The following is a 16,444-nucleotide window of genomic DNA, read 5'->3' on the forward strand; positions in this document are numbered from 1 at the left end:
TAATATAAACGATACATATGTATGTATGTATATATGTACATGTAGAACAGATTAAAAAGAAATAAACGATTCAAAGCTGCTCTTTACTCTAGCAACATGTTGCTACAGAGTATAATAGTTTTGTTCATCTAACGGTTGTACATATGTATCACCCAAAACTAATGAGATCAGGATGACGAGAAAAGTTGACTGTCTGTCTGTCCGTCCGTCTGTGCAAGCTGTAACTTGAGTAAAAATTGAGATCTCTTGATGAAACTTGGTTAACGTGTTCCTTGGAAAAAAGTAAAGACAACTTAATAGATGGCCGTAATCGGACCACTGCCATGCCCGCAAGACGCCATTAACCGAAAACATATAAAGTACCATAACTTAGCACTAAAAGATATAAAACTCTAATTTGGCCCTTAGGATCGCATTGGTTAGGGACACTAGTGGGCAAACATTTTTAGAAAAGTGGGCGTGGTCCTGCACTCTAATTTTAATATCATATCTCCTAAGCCACTTAAGCTACATACAAAAATTAAATTCGCTCAGGATAATCCTCATAAGCACCCCTACCAACAGCATAAAAGTAGATGAAATCGGTGGATAACCCAGCTCACTCTCTATATAACGGTACTGTTAAGAAACTACTTAAAGCGCGATAAATACATAAATAACTGAATGCGCTAGATACATAAAATTTTTCTCGAAAAAAGATATGACAGAGCTTTAATGGAACCTGGGTTTAAATTTGACGATGGATATGACACCGCCCACTTTTAGGTGAAATAATATATCTCGAGTCCCGCCGGACCGATTTCAACCAAATTTGGTACGTGATATTCCTATGACATTATTATATTGCAATGTGTAAATAGGCGAAACCTGACTATAGCCACGTCATTTTCCTATATAACACAATTTTAAATTCCGTTTGATTATTTCATTTTCCAGTACACGAATCAGGAATCAATCAATATATCAGCATAAAACTTTGCCTTTGAGAACACTTCCGTGATAAGTAGTATGTCTGTGTGCTGCAAATGCGTTGAATCGGGCCAATACTTCCCTTAGCCCCCTTATACCTAATATAGAGATTTTCAAACTTCCGGTTGACTTTATACCGCATATTGGGTAGTCAAAAAAGTATTTTCGTATTTTTCCCTGATGACGTTGCAGTCGTATATCTCCAGTGCTACCAATCACATTGTCTTATTCCATATAGTCTTGGAAAGGTGAGATTTATGTTCGCTCGCTTCCGTTTTGGAAATTTCGAAATTTCGATCTAGCTGAAAAATGGTAAAAAGTGGTCGACCAAAATGGTATATACCTGCTTATTTATTAGTATAAATATAAAAAAATAAGTTCAAGTTTGATTAGAAATACGAAAAGACTTTTTCGACTACCCAATATATCGACCAATTTGTGAGCTATCTTATAAAAATTAAGAGAGCGAGGTTTTTCATTACAGTATACATTTGTGCTTAGAATGAAAAAAAAAATTGAGGAAAACTCGATCTAGACCCCATACAGCTAAAAAGCCTTATGTACATACCTGAAAGCACTCCCCTGGCTTTCATACTTTCTTTAAAATGAAGAGTATGAAATGTTCGGTTATACCCTCTACTCTTCCTTACTTGTTTTATAATATAATAAAAATATTAAATAAAACGATTAAACTAATATTTGGACAAAAAAAATTAATATAGATATCTAATTCTTTTTTGTGGTTTTTATTTTTATCTTGTTTAAGAAAATATGAATTACGAAATATAGTATAAACTTACCTTGGACACATGGTTCTGTAATTTTACCTTCAGTACTCATGCAATAAATTTTGCCTCAATTAGGAGTTTTTATTTCAAAATACATATGTATGTGACCTGGTCTACGAAAAGGGGGCTTAGGTGTCAAAAAAAAGGAGAACAATTAATGAGATAACGAGAAACTGACGATTATTTTTAACAGCTTTTCCCAGAAAACTAGTTTTCGCACGTTAGCCCCCTTTTCGTAGACCAGGTCACATATGTATATCTAATATATTTTCCTTTAATCATATGTATATGATTGCCACTCAGCCCCATATTTGAAAACATAAGAAACAAGAAAAAATGTTAACTTCGGCTGCACCGAAGCTAATATACCCTTCACAGGTGCATTTCTTTTAGTAACTATGTGTTCAGTTTGTGTGGAAGCTATATGCCATAGTAATCCGATCTGAACAATTTTTTCGGAGATTACATTGTTGCCTTAGAAAATAAACTATACCAAACTTGGTGAAGATACATTGTCAAATGTGAAAATTTTCCATACAAGAACTTGATTCCGATCGTTCAGTTTGTATGGTAGCTATATGCTATAGTTAACCGATCTGACCAATTTCTTCGGAGATTACATTGTTGCCTTAGAAAATAATCTATACCAAATTTGGTGAAGATACATTGTCAAATGTGAAAGTTTTCCATACAAGAACTTGATTCCGATCGTTCATTTTATATGGCAGCTATATGTTATAGTGGTCCGATATCGGCCGTTCCGACAAATGAGCAGCTTCTTGAAGAGGAAATGATGTTTGCAAAATTTCAAAAGAATATCTTAAAAACTGAGGGACTAGTTCGTATATATACAGACGGACGGACGGACGGACGGACAGACAGACAGACGGACATGGCTAAATCGACTTAGCTCAACATACAGATCATTTATATATATATACTTTATATGGTCTCCGACGCTTCTTACTCGGTGTTACAAACATCGTGACAAACTTAATATACCCTGTTCAGGGTATAAAAATCCCAAAAAACAATATCCTTTAATTGCACAGGTGAACGAATGCTATGCGTTAAGTCAAAATCGCTTTGCCACTGTCAATTTTCAAAATATTTAGACCATCATATCTGCAGATCATCTGCACTCTAAATTAAATGAACATATAATCCCGTTTGTGCGCTGACGATTTGGATCTATGTACATAAGTAAATGCGCTTAAGGCTTCGGGTTTGAACCCGATTCGTCACACATACATGCAGCTGCAGCTAGCTGAACTCTAGCTCTATATATGTATGTGTGCATAACCACTTACTTGTACATATTGCATACAGGCCTGTTTTTCTGACATTTCGTCACACTTCAGAAACACAATTGCCATCATAATTAAAGGACGAGCTACAGAAACGCAAACAAACACACATATACACACTTAGGAATCATTATATTTATGCACAGATACTTATATGTTGTTCGCTGAATGCCTATGTGGTTAGTGAGGTAAGCGGATCATATATACCTAGTATATTATACTTATACACTTATACATACATATGTATATAGTACATGTATTTATATGCAGAGATAAGGACAGACGATTCAATTAAAGGTGTTGAAAGTTTTATGATATTGATCTAAAAATGTTTTTCGAGAAAATTGCAAGTAATGTGAGAGAGCAAATATGTATAAAATACATGTATGTATGTATTTCAACAAACACTTATTTATAATTGATTCTAATTTTAAAGAAGCGTATGCAAGCTTAATTCTTTTATACCTCGAACAAAACATATGAAGTTTGCCACAAAACTTGTAGCACCCAAAAAGAAATGTCAGAGATCCTATACTTAAAATATATGTATAATACAATCAGCGTGACGAACTGAGCCGATTTAGCCATGTCCGTTTTTTTGTATAGTTTTCGAGATGCCTCAGGTTTTGAGATGTCCCTGTGAAATTTTGCGCTGATGTCTGACACCTATAGCATACAAACTGGTCGATCAAAATTAATATTTAGGATTTTTATAGCATTTTATGTTACAAAAAATACACCTTTGAAGGATATTATACCAGTTTTACGATAAAGAGCCGATACGAAGTTCATGGGAAGTAGTCATATTTCAGGATGCGAGTGCTTGAATCGAATTTCAATAGCTTCTGCGGCCTCCCTATCGATACCTCTTTGAGTGTCTCATACTATGCGGCGCCCAAATGTTTGACGCTTTGCCTTGCTGATATGGCACAAGCGCACCAGCAATACTCCATTGTTTCTCTCGTGCCTTGCTCGATTTGTGTCTGTGACCAGTGAGTATTCCAATCATCAATCCAAGACACTGTATAATCTTCTATCGATTGCTAGTAGAGGAACTTTATGTACATATTTTTGATCTACCACATTGCAAATGACATTTGCTGTTTTGCATCCCGATAGATAATTCCATCGAATTTCAGACATCCCTGTCACTCTTGTCTAGACTGTCCTAAAGATGACAGCATGATGATGAAAGCATGAGTTTACCAATGTCGGTCACGTTATCGGATGACATTCGTACACCACTCTCAATAATCCTCTCCACTATCTCATTATCCTCCATGCTTTTATAACCTGGCTCTCGGTAGAAGTGAAGTCGCTTATTCCTGGCAACAGTCTACACTGCTGTTCTGCTGCTCAAGATACGTCCGGCCGATATGTGAACTCAGGTTACTGCTTCCGTTGCTGCTTGGCTGTTTACGTTCTCTGGAGTTGCCTACTAGTGCATTAGAGGCTAGCTCCGCAGCTTTCGCTATAGCAAAGACCTCTACTTGAAATATTATATACTGCAGGGGTGTAACAGTAGTCTTAATTTTTTTTTAACATTTTTATCATTGAAGAAAATATTTTTTGCAGAACAAAATGTTGAGCAAAACTTAAAAAAGCTGAAAATTTCCTAGGAAAACGCCTTCCATTTCCCACAAACTGAAAGACGATTGAAACCGTCTACCGTTAAAAAATTTAATTGCAATTCTCTTTGAACATTTTTGTTTTTATTTAAATAAATAAATAATTAAAGATTCGTTTGTATTTTTTAGGCGAAAAAACTGCATTAGATAATGAAAGGTGTGCAAAGACACATATATATGTACATCCATACAACAACTGTATGTACATATGTAAGCAGTTGTAAATAATGAGTTTGTCGTTCATAAAACTGCAAATTGTTTTACACATTTTAATTGCTCGATGTTGACTTTTGTGATTTTATTAGGGGTGCGACAGCAGCAGTTTACAAATACTCGTACATACATACATATCTATGAATGTGCATATGAACATATCTATGTGAATAGCTAAAACAAGAGAACTACGCACAGGCATTAGACCCTCATACGTGCAGGGCGACAACAAATGACTTTATTGGAAATTTATTAAGTGCCACTCGATTTGAGCGTGACAGCAATGGATATGCATACTAAAACATCTAAGCTACAAATATACATACATACTTACATATATACATGAATATCATATATGTATATGTATTGTATGCGCGCATTTATTAGTACGCCTAATTGCCCAAAAACGATTGTTTTGCTGCATTTGCGCCGGATATCGGCATATACTCATACATAAATACATAAGAATGCATGCGTGTGCCAGTGAGTGAGAAGCGCTAATAAATATAAACGAAGGGCGGTGATACTTAAAATATTTATGAGCTTCTAATGAACGCTGTCACTCAGCGGTACATATACATTATAATATATGTATATGCGAGTCTGTGGCGGTTTATACATGGAGATATGCATAAGTGTTAGTGGGTAAGTAATATGTATCCGAATCAAATTATTTGTTGTATATTTTTCGGATGACATATTTTTCTTCATCATTACATTTTCCGGTTTTGTCAGCTCTTTCCGCATTGTTTCGAAATGGTCGCGAAAAGTCATTCAGCATTGTCATTATGCCATGCATACTAACAAACAGACACAGCTATATAAATATATATTAAGGTGGGTCAAAATTAAGAATATATATTTGTTGCTTGGTACTCTGAAAATGGGTTCTTGGACCTCTAAGTAAGTCTCTCCAAGAATGAGCTTTTATTTGTATCGAGAAGGTCTTCTGTCTTATGGTTTTCTATTCACGCTCCTGGTGTGGGTAGGCGGGAGGTAAAGGGTGATAATGGAAGCCTTGGGTGTTCTCGAGGTGATCCACTTGATTTCATTTCCCCGTCCCCATACCCCTTTAGCTGGAATGAGCCTATATCAGTGGTTGATGCCTCTAACTAACGTACTCATGTGCGACCACCTTTCTATTGTTTCTGTCATCCAGTGCACCCTGTTTACGCGCTAATGACCGCCATAGGGTGACATCAGAAACTGCAAAGTGCTGTTTTGGCGATGGCCAAGCCCCTAGTGGTTTCAGACGGCTGATTGATAATGAGAATGGAGGCCCTATATGTCCTCTAGACACTTCAATTTGTTTGACTCACCTAGCTTATATACTCTGGCCGCCAGATGTCGCAGAAGAGTGAAAAAATAACTAAAATAACGGCAGAAGGGCCATTTTACATTCTAGGCGATTGCCACGATTCTGGTAAGGGTAGGCGGGAGGTTGATGGTGATAATGTAAGCCCTGAGTGTCCTCCAGGTGATCCACTTGAAGATATTAACGGTTGATTGAATTTGATTTAATTTAAGATTTAAGAATATTTATCAAGGGGAAAATTATTAGTTTTTTTACCCACCCTAATACATATATATGCAAATTTGTATGTTAATATGGAATAATGGAAGTATTTTTCATTTTTAGTGGCGCAGAGTAATTAAGAACTCGCGGCTATGTATTTATGTAGAAATATAAATATATACAGTTTCGGACAAAAAAATAAGAACTACTCAATTGGAAATATGTTTTTTACCGCCATTATGTTTTTTTCAAGTTTTCCATTTGAAGATAATTCATTCAAGTCAGCTGCTACAATAGAGACGTCTGGTCGAAAATAAACACGTGAAGTGCCGTTATTGGGACAGAGATATCGAAGCCTGCGCATAGAGTTCTCTGTCATTGTCATGTCGAATAGAATAAAAATATTGCATATTATAATTTGGACAGAAAGAAGCCATGACAATTTGGTTGGATGTGTCGATAAACCTTGGCTAAGTCGTCCGAAAGTTGCAGCATATAATCTCAAATATATGGTACTGCAAACATTATTAAATACAAATAAGGAAGCATCCTTATATGGAGATGAGATATCTCAAAATCCTGGTAAGAGAAGGCGTCTTCTGATACGGTATGCTTCCTCTGTATTGGATAAAAGGCAGCTTTATTTACGTTTGCAAACTCGCTGAAGCTAAGCTTACTTTTTCAGAATAGAAATGCGTCTATAGTGTTTGTTTCCAAAGGAAACGGACCCAAAACATATGTCGGCCCTCTACGAAATTGGTTTCTTTATAAAAACAACTTTTTGACCTGATCTTCCCTATCATTCCCGACGTAAATTCAAAAGATAACTTGTGGAAAATAGTCAAGGAAAAGATTTTAAGCCTGAGATCAAAATAAAAGAAAGAATTTGGAGAAATTTCCAAGAAGTTTGGTATTCCATAGTTCAGACTAAATGTACAGTCCTAAATAGATAGAAAATTGCGGTTTTTGCACTGCAACCTATGGCGCCATCTCCTATATCACATATGATCACAAAGGTCCAGCATTCTGAACAATGTGCGGCCCTAGTGAACTAATTGCCAAAAAAGTGAAAAGCTCTTTTGAAAAATAATGTTATTTAACAAAATATTGAATATGCACACAACTTAATTAACAATTTAGGGCTTAAATGTTTTTGGATTTATTTTTAGTAAAGCAAAAAACTCTGTATAAAAATTTGATTTCAAACGATCACTTTATATGACATCCATACATGTATGTATGTTTGTAGTTATATGACCTGAACAAATTGTTCAGAGATTGCACCTTTCCATAAAAGAATTTGAGTTTCATCGTCAGGTTTCTATGGCAGCTATTCTATATTTTATATTCTTTGGACATGTGGAAAATTTCATATCAATATCTCTAAAACTGAGGGACAGAGACTAGACTTTTTTTTTATTTTTTTTTAACTAGGTACTGTTCTTATTTTTCTGTCCAGCATTGTATCCATGAAAGTATCATAGTATTTATATACATTTGTACACCAACAGCTCGCTGTTGCATTTTATTAGAAATAAATTTGATTCTGATTTGAAACCGAATCATCATTGTTGAACTGTGTCAAGAAGCAGGGAACTCATTTATTTTTTCCACAAATTTCCACTCACTATTAAGTGCCAATATTAAGGGCGTGACCAATTGATTTTCATAAAAACAAATTTAAATATTTTCACAATTATTTTCTCTTCGCAAAACGCGGCAGCGAACGGCTTATGGTTCAAACACTTCCATTTGTTGGGAGTGTCTAATGGAGGTTTATCGTTAGTGGTGTATTCGCGAGGCATTAGGGCAGCTAATTATGATTGACAATGCTTTAAGAATATTATAATAGTGGAAAGAGAGAAAAAAATAAAACTTAAAACAACAATATCAAAATGAGCCGCGGACTATGTGCGAATGCAACACATACGCACAAACAGAAAATGTGTAGCTAATTGTCTTCGGAAACCCAACCAACATTGGTAACGAAGCGCGTGCGAACAAAGTGGTGGTTATGAGGACCGTCAACGCAGACCAATTGACAGTTGATTCAGTTCGTCCGCTTGATAATGGCGCGTAATTATGCGCACACACACATATGTATATACACACACACGTGCACATATTCGACGGTGTGCGTTAATGCTACAACAGTAAATGAGCTACTTTGTACATACTTGTTTATTTTTGTTATGTTTGCAGCTAAAAATGTTAAGGGGATGTACTTTTGTTTTTGTTGTTGTACCGCCACAACGGCTTTTGTTAATGATGAGAAGCATTTGGTGTAATTAAGCAAAAGTTCACAAATATTTTATTACTTTGCCTGTGTTTATATGTAAACGAGCATGTACTTATGTATGTATGTATATGTGTATATGTACAGTTATAAGATACAAATATAATTTATGTAAAATGGCGGAGTTAAAATGCCGAAATACATATGTTTTCAGCATAGCACATACTTGAATACTTGCTTTTTAAAACAAATACTGATAAACATATCTACTAACAACTGGATGTTGAATACTTCATCGAATTTAGGCTTTTCTGACTCGCAAAATTCTTATAATTTGAACTTTTTACTTGAATTAATACATCAGAGTAATTCATTCTACAAATAAACTTGATCAGAGTAAATGATGAAGCATCTAAAAATATATTTATATAAGCAGCTATACATACACATATTTATTAATTTATTTATATAATATGTAAGGCATATAGAAATATGTTCTAAATAATCCTCTTTGAAGTAGGGTGGGAATATAATTTTCTCTATATTGTGAATTTAGTTAAATCATAAATTCGTAATTAATTTAAAATCAATTATTATAATTCACCGAATCACCAATATCTACTACTCTTGTGTACTCTACACAAAAGTCCATTATGGATTTAGTTTACATGTGTGTGTATCTAGTATAAATAATTTTGCTAATTATTAAAAAAAATAGTAAATGCAACGACAAAGGTTTTTAATAAAAAGATATTATTTGAGACAGACATTTTTTTTCTAATTGGAATTATTTAAATTTTATAATACATATCTTTATATGATTCTATGATATGTGAATAGTGCAGTGTCTTTCTAGCCACTTTACGGTCATTAAGGTAGTAATAGATTTACTTCTGAGGAGTGCAGCCTCTTTCAGGAAAGTGACTAGCACTCATATAGCAGAGGGTCGCGACCAGCTAGTGAGTTCAAAGCTGTTTACCCAGGACTGGTATGGGTGCTAGGTCACAGCGGAATCGCAGAGCGACACATATCGAAGCATCGCCGTTTTCCAGCGAATTCTGGAGTTCGAGGTAACTGGTCGCAGGTAACTGTAAAGCTGAGGAGCTGGCACGGAAAGATACCCTAACTTCGCTAAGATCGAATCGACTAAGAAATCCTTAGATCTCTTTGGCCTTAGCCGGCCTCCCCCTAATTATCGGGGTTGGAACAGGACCCGATAATATATTTAATAAGTATGAAATACTGCCCTGTCGAATGCCATGCTGTAGGGTTGATAATCTTACCAGACACCTCCAATCATTTTTACAAACACTTTCATTCAATTATGTCGAAATTTGTGATTCTACGGACAGTTCTCCTTCAATACTCAAATAGAAGAAAACCTCAGCCGAGAATCGTCGTATTTGAGTGGAAGTTTAAGAGATCACACAGAATCTTTGCGAGATGATAAGAGGTCACCATAAATTGTAAAATTAACAGCGTACCACTGGAATTTACCCAAAACCGAGCAAATGTGAGTCTATTACCTTATTTTTATTACTTCAACACATTCATTTCTGAAGTGAGTGCCGTTCAAAAATACCAAACAAATATTATTAAATTAAAGAGACTGCCAACTCGCATTTAAATCACATTAATTTATTGATAATAATAATTAAGCTTAGCGATAAGTATGAAAATGGCTGGATTACCACACAAAGCGCTTGCGGGCTTGGCACCTAACAAAACTCTCAAAGTGACTACCCAAATACACGAAAATAACCAAATGGCCAGAAGAATAGCGTTTTTATCTGTTTTGATTCGAAATTAAAAATTCATTCCGAATTGATTGTCATTTAAGCTATCGCATTTTGTGTGGCTTTTCATACATTCAGCAATTTGTAGAGATAATCCATATGTACAAGTGGTACCTGTGGTCTCTTCACAGCAATAACATCAATCTCATTGTGTTTGTGTTGTTGTTATTGAAATTGGCTTTGACCACAATCGAAACACAGTTAATTTGGATTAATTTTTTCCGATAACAGTCTCATTGTTGCATTCGTTTATGTGCATTTTGTCACATTTTCCAATTCCTCCTTTGGCTTCCGTCACCCTTGTGACGCTCGTGCTTGTGTGTGAGTGCGAGTACGTATGAAGTCTTTGAAAAGAGTGTTTAGGAGATTGAAAAAATTATTTGTGGTTGGATTTATAAAAGTCTCTTTCATTATGTGTCATTAAACTTTTGTGGTCAATTATGTTAATAACTTCGAACTGAAATTATCGCAGTTGACACTGAAGAGTCAAATGCTTCGACTGAAAGTAGAGATTTTCTTTATCTTATTTATTGTTGGCTTATACGAGATTTTGCTCTTTAGCGATTAACTGTTATAACATTTTGATTACCATTATCTGTAATTACAATGAGAAATTGACAATATTCTTCCTCTTTTTTCTTGGCCATGAATACATTTTTATGAAGCTAATGTTGAGTAGCTTAGGAGTGGTGTAAATTTTTACGAGCGCATTCGCTTCGTTTATTTTTTTCGGTGAAACTTTCTAACGAAAGCAGAATTTATAGTAGGCGTGTGACTAAAAAGAATAAGTTGTTTAATTACTTTTTTGGAATGTAGTAGATCAACTTCTAGCTCGAACCAATTGTGAAGAAATATAAGTCCTTATTGAACTGAATATGAAAAGTAATCTATACAAAGCCTAAAACATGTGGCATCGACCCAATCTGAGACGGTTCAGGCCTTCAAAAGATAATATTTTTTCTCATTGAAAGTTTAATAAGAATCTCCCAACCAAGCTTCCGGAGATTCTGGCCAATATCGATATGTGTGGCCTGGTGTTGTCCTGATCCACTTTTAGACAACACTGGTCCGAATTAAGGGTTTTACCATAGGAAAGCATATCCTTCCTGAGTTTGTTCTAAATCATGTAAACTTCACCTCGACCGGTCAACAATCCTATTGACGTTTAACTTCTACTTTGGCCTATTAGTCCTTTTTGAACTGTATTTGATAAGCAATATATACAAAAGTTGATACACAATCCATCGACCAATATTTAGACTGTTGGGTTGGTTCATCAACTAAGAAACTGTTTCAAGGTTAGTTTAGTTAGAATTTCTGTTTATATACTACATATGTTATGTGCTGATCTAATCTGTTTCGGACTGAATTTGGAGTTGTTTATTTATGACGCGAAACCTTTGCTTGTCGACTTTTACCATGAAAAAAATGAGTAATAAGGTTTGCTTGCAATACTGTGTTGGTCTCAAGATCTATGCCGCAAGCGAAAGTCGAAAAAGTTAAAGAAAAGTTTTGTTGGTATCGGAGAGATATCATAGGATCTTAGCATATCTTAAGGATCGACTAAACCGATTTGGTTAATTTTGGATATGAAGCGTTTCAATGCAAGACTAAAAGACCTGAATCCTCAAATTGACATTGAGTTAACATAGGTCACAAAGAAATTGCTTAATAACGAAGCTGTCAATATTGTATTCATCAAACATATCATTACTGGTCACAGACGTGGATTTATAAATAAGTTGTTGAACCATCCAACAGTTTAGGTGCTCCGAATAGTGCTCCAAAAATGAATTGAAACCGAAAAAAACCAAAATTCTCTAAAGATATTGAAGGACACCCCATCCTACTTGTAACAAGTGCATCGAAAGTTGGCTTTATCATTGGCGACAGGAAGGCGACAAAAACAAATAGTACAAAAATACGCAAAAATGTTGTTTTGGCTTTTTGACAATCCGGGTCTTTTAAACCATTATTTAGGCTATCACGCCATGCATAGACCAAGTGGTTCTTGGTAATGCCAGATGGAAGTTCAGTTTAATTTGAGGTGGAGAATTCGTCACAAAGAAGTCAACGTTTTTTGCGAACTTTAAGAGCGGCTTGAAGTCTACCTTTTATATTTCGCCCAATCAATTTGAGACGAACTTTAGATAGTGCTGGACAAAGTTATGTGAGGTGTTCCAACGGCTCTCTCATGTCAAGTTCTCTGCATTTTCTGCATGTATCGTTATCATTTATGCCCTTCCGGCTCGCATGTGATGCCAGTAATCATGTAATCACTTCGAAAATCAATTTTTTTTTTATTTTGACAATAAAACCTATTGAAAACATGTTGTGAAAAATTCAGACCGAAATTCATAGTATTTGAAAAGTTACAGCTCATAGTCCCCGACATGTCGTAAGCGACTATCTACCAGGCGCCATGACAAGTCTGCAGCTCTTGAAACTTTAAACGCATTTTTCTCTAATCATCATTTTCTGAAACTGTAATGGTCCTAAAAAAAAAGTATTCTACCGACTGCTTTAAAATTTACATATGTTCTTCTTCTCATTTATAGTTATCGTCCCTACTAGAATTGTTTATTTTCGAAAATATTTTCATATATTTTTTAAACAATTTTTAACGAAAAAAACAAGATTTTCGTGACTTTTTTTTTGAAGTTCGACATTTTGAAATTCATTTTATTTGGTAGGGACGATAGCGGCAGCACTACTGAATAATAATCCATTAGATTTTTTTATTTCAGACAACATGAACAGCCGTTATCACCATGACCAGTGAACTACCTTTTTTGTTGGGGACTACTTTGATTTAAAAAAAAAATATTAAAAATGTAAAAAACTAAAAAAAAAATTTTTGTACATTTTGAGCCAGCCCGTATCATCGAAAGTTCTCATAGATGTGCTCGGGTATCCATCTAGTCAGTTGAAGAGTGCGTAAAGCAGTTTCATCTCCATCTCTTTCCATTTCTCCTCTGTGAATTATCCAAGATTAAATGCCTCTTGGCTATCTCGCTAGTTGTCGCTGCAGCCCTGGGCGTTAAGAGTTTCTCTCGATCGAATCTGACGTATCACGGTTTATGACACTGACATAGTGGTAAATTAAACTAAAATACTGTTAAAAATATATTTTGCCACTTCCTCTTATTTTTCTTGTATTAATTCATAATCATTTGAATATGATCCATTAGGCTGTCAATGTGGATGACGCCAATTCTTAACTGCGATTAATTCACACCTGACAACTCGCCGACAGCGGAAGAACCAAATACCAAACAAATATTTTTATTCAAATCATTTCATTTCTTTTAAGTTTGACTGACACCTCATATTTCCAGCGCACATCAACGCCAAATTCGAATTCTATGATACGAAAGATAAATCAAACTCATGTTCATAAACACATACCGTTGTACGTGGCATTGTTTTAGCGACGAGAAGAGTGGTAAAGAATTTCTCACTTACAAGTTAATTTGGAAATCATTTTGTCGGTGATTCATCTACACTTCATAGGAATTCATTCAGTAATCGGAACAGATCGGAACATATTACTTTATTAAGTCATTTTCCGCACATCGATTTCTGTTCGGTTTCTTCTCCTAAGACTCTTGGCTATCGTTTTTGCACGTCATCACGATCACTTGCGGCGCATTCGACAATTCAGTACGTGGCAAGCTATACAATGGACGGACGATATGTTGAAAAGTAGTGAAGATATTTTTCTGCATTGTCATTTCCACAGTCAGCGCCGGTCGTGGTGCCTTCGCTGGCTGGCTGGCTGATCGGAACATCTTTCCAATGCTGCGATCATTGTGAGAGTTCGGCAATTGATCGATGCATAAGTTCCGCTCGTTGTTGGTGGTGTAGCTGATGATAATGCTGTTGAAAGCCAGATCTTTGTGGTGATATAGTATATAGCTGAAATATGTATGTATGTGTTTGTCGTATGTGTCTTGTCTACATTAGCTGGTGATCGCAATCGGTGAAGAAATCAATATTAACAGACGCAACTTTTAATGAAGATCAACAACTTAAAAATTATCATATTGCTTATTCTTGTATGCATACATAATAATAAAAGAATACTCGTATATTGACTATTAGAATGGATGTTAACATTAGGGTGTACCGTATTTGTGGAAAAATTATTTCCGTCTCGCTATTAATTACTAACACGCCGGAGATTATAAAATTTCATACAAACATAAATGATAAGCTTGATGAACTCAGTCGACTTAGCCATGCCCGTCTGCATATATGCGAACTAGTCCTTCAGTTTCTTTCCTCCCCAAAAAACTGATATTACAGCATATAGCTATCATACAAATTGACCGTTCAAAATCGGGCAAAAAAAAATTATATCTTTTTTGCTAAAAAGCGTGCTCGTGAAAGCTCCGAGGTTATAGTAGGCGTAGTTAATATGTTCCCTGGTCTTAGTTAAGCTTACATGAAAAAAATTTTTATTAAACAGGGAAACATTTAGGTTAATAGTTACATAGGTTTCCTCGGTAAAAACAGCCCTTTTTAAACAATTTTTTCTCATATAACAAATTAAATAATTTATTAAAATTTTTTATTGTTACAAACATAAAAATTCTGAAATTTTTGGAAAAAAATATTTTAAACTTTGCCATTGCGACACCATTTCCTGTGACCCCTTGGAAAAAAATGTGCCCGCGTTGCAGGATAACACCTTGCAGGATCATCTAAATTGAAAAAGTACGTGTTTAAGTTAAAACCTTAGCTTAGAACTTAGACGAATGACAAAACTGAAAATAGGATTTCTGGCAAACATTTTTATAAAAAAATCAAAATGTCCCAAGTCTTTAAGAACTGTATCTCGAAAACCTGTGTAAAATTTTATGAAGATCGGTTCAGTAGTTCTCGAGAAATCTTGCCTACGGGCTTCAAAGACACAGTTTCGAGAAAAACGCGTCAAAGACTGCACAATTGGCCTAATTAGCCTCGAGCGCAGAAGTTCTTAAGGCTCTATCTCCGAAACTATTACTCAGATAAACTTGGAAAGAAAAATATACAGAGGTGTTGTTAAATTTAATAAGACAATAAAAAAGGATTATTTGAAATCCGTAAAACTAGTTAACCTCTAAAGAAATGTGCCTCTGAAAGTTTTATAACTTCTGTGCGGCCGCATTAAATGTTTTCACTGGTGGCTTAAATTAGAAACATTTTTGTTTTTTGCTATATAGAGAATCACTTAGGTTACATGCATTTTTTGGGGATCAAAGAAAAGATAGTAATCAGCCGCAAAATATATAGGTATATTCTCTTTCGGACCATCGGGCTAGACCGGTCGGTCCTTCAGGTCCTTCTCCACCTGATCTCTCCAACTTCCGGTCTTCCGGTCTCAGACCAAGTATCCCCTGGGTAGGTAAAGGACATCCGTTTGAAGGCGAGCTAAGGTGAGAAGGCGAACCATCCCTAACCAGGGTTGTGCGCTGGGCTTGGGAGCCGCCCGGTAAACCCGAGACCCGTCTTTTAAGCAATCCGCATCAAAGCAAAGTTCTTCAATATATCGCTGATTTGCACTCACGCATCGACGGAAGGGAAGGACGATGTGACCAAAGATGCCTTCTGTGAGCGCTTGGAGCTCACCTGTGATAGCTGCCGCCGTGACAATGTCAAAATCGTGTTTGGCGACTTCCTAGGGTTGGCAAAGAAGATACCTTTGGCACAAATGGTCGGTAAATTCGGTCTCCATCAGGAAAAATCCCCAAATGGGTTGTGACTGACCGACTTTGCCGGGGCCCGAAATATGGTTATCTGTAATACTAGATTCCACCATAACAAATAATATGTCTCAGTAAGAAAATATTTCATACATTTTCATATCTAACCATTTTAGCTTTCGAAATGTACGAATTCTCAAAAGGAGGTTTTTTTTTATAAATATTTTTTCCAAAAAATTACTCCACCCTAATATACATATAATATACATATAACGACTCTTTCAGCTATTGGCATGTATGTATG

The sequence above is a fragment of the Bactrocera tryoni genome, chromosome 1 (assembly GCF_016617805.1).
Source record: "Bactrocera tryoni isolate S06 chromosome 1, CSIRO_BtryS06_freeze2, whole genome shotgun sequence".
NCBI lineage: Eukaryota > Metazoa > Arthropoda > Insecta > Diptera > Tephritidae > Bactrocera > Bactrocera tryoni.